The sequence below is a fragment of the Amphimedon queenslandica genome, unplaced genomic scaffold (assembly GCF_000090795.2).
Source record: "Amphimedon queenslandica unplaced genomic scaffold, v1.1 AMPQUscaffold_6926_Cont21119, whole genome shotgun sequence".
Taxonomy (NCBI): domain Eukaryota; kingdom Metazoa; phylum Porifera; class Demospongiae; order Haplosclerida; family Niphatidae; genus Amphimedon; species Amphimedon queenslandica.
The window spans coordinates 1-1,971 of NW_003552786.1; the positions used below are offsets into that span (position 1 = coordinate 1).

The window sequence follows — 1,971 nt, forward strand, 5'->3', positions numbered from 1 at the left end:
TAGTTTATACAAGAACACAATAATAATAATAATAATAATAATAATAATAATAATAATAATAATAATAATAATAATAGTAATAATAACAATAATAAAACTACTAAGAAAAATAACACTCTAAAAGACAATGTAAATCACCATTAAATAATGAATAATTATTAATAGCTGAAGAGGGGAGACAGTCTACAAGCCGGGCCACACAAACACACATTTCCACTAAATGAACTCAATCCTCTTTGTCTCTTGGATTGTCATCATCAGTATAAATCTTAAGTACTCTCTCTTTCCTATAGTAACTGTAGCTTGAATGACTGCTTGATGACGATGACCCAATACCATATACGCCAACACTATTGACCCTAAAGTGTGAACATACACATGAAACCATATCTGGGTTACTAGTCTTAACAAATATTTGATCTGGATTTTCCTTGAAAGCATGATCCAGTACATTCATTAATAGCAAACAATATGCAAGCTAAAGATACAGGACTACAGGCAGGGAATCAAATGCAACTGAGAATTTTTTTAAAACACATCCTTCCCAATAATAGGACCCTCCAACAAGATAAATTGAATATTGATAATCCACAATTAGCTGTAGAAAGAGTTTTATTTATATATCTAGTACTTCCATAGCTGCACATGCATGTGTAGTAAACTGGAAGATTTTAAACAATGGTAGCATTTGATGCTATTTAATAGACTAAAGACTATACTAGTATATCACTTTAGCTTTGCTTTTGGCTTTGCTAATAAAATCAATTAGTACTATTGCTTAACCTTTGTCATATCCACTTATGTAAATTGTGATCAGACACAAGTAGACTTTGTATGGGAAATGACATCACATACTAGATCTAGTGATACAATATCAACATTGAACTAAACATCCTGTGATACTAGAGGTATAACAAACAAACCTAATTATATTACTGTAAAGGGCTTTATTTTCGCTTTTTTAATGGATCCGTAAAAATTTCAATTGCCATTAATGGTGTGGCACTATAATATTGCAAACCCGCAAAAGCTATTTCCACAAAAAATTGATTTTTATCAATCAGTAAAATTTTAGCTCTGCAAAATTAAAGCGCTATACGGTAGTCTATAGATTAAAAGTAGCTAGAGATCTAAGCAACATAAGAGTTAACATTTTCATTGATGCATAGAAAGCATTAGTCTTGCTCACTGGCATAGGTCTAGTATACGTTTCCTACATGCAACTCTAAGAACTACAAGCATGTCTAGAGCTGTTCAGTGACAGTGTGTGTACATGAATTGATTGATCATAATGACAAAAAATCTGCAGCCTTCATATTCTACCTATATTATTCTTAGCTTGAAAGACACACAGTGTTCATCTTGTAAACATATTTTCCTTTATACTACAAACAGTTGACATTACCTTCGATAAAACTGAAACTCAAACAGATAAGGAGTAAAGTTAGAAAGAAATGTCTCTGAGCAGAGCCAACAGTAGAGCCATGAGAGTGCAGCAACATGTTATAATTCTTCAAGTATAGTATCATGTACAGCCTGCATTATTTTATGGATGCAGTAACCTCATATTTATACACACTTCATAGCAATGATATAACTTTAGGGTGGAGCTGGTATTCAAATTGAAATATAAAGAGACAGAAAAGTATTATTCATATAGAATCAGCATTAACCTATTCTGACAGAAAATAAAAGAAATGTAGACTATTGAAATAAGAGCATGTACTAAATAGTACAAAAATATAAAACATATAACATCAATGAGCTCAATAAGGAGGTGGTGGTTCATCACGAATGCCAGTAGACTCATCAGTACCAGGGTTTGTTCTTCCATATCCTTGTGGCTCCTGCTGTGGATACCCAACTAGTGCTTCTTGCTGCTGCTGCTGTGGATAAGGTACTTGCTGGGGATAACCAGTTTGAGAATAATCCTGTTGAGGATATCCTTGTACAGCAAAATCCTGCTGCTGC

At 33.0% G+C, this 1,971-nt stretch overlaps 1 long non-coding RNA gene across 1 annotated transcript; it reads right to left on the bottom strand.

The window, feature by feature from the left end:
* Positions 1 to 73: 73 nt before the first annotated feature.
* Positions 74 to 1,965, bottom strand: LOC109591895 (uncharacterized). The gene is made up of 3 exons (XR_002190063.1): positions 1,580 to 1,965; positions 1,406 to 1,536; positions 74 to 359 (listed from the first exon to the last, which is right to left on the bottom strand). It is a non-coding gene; the product is annotated as an uncharacterized LOC109591895 (long non-coding RNA).
* Positions 1,966 to 1,971: the final 6 nt, after the last annotated feature.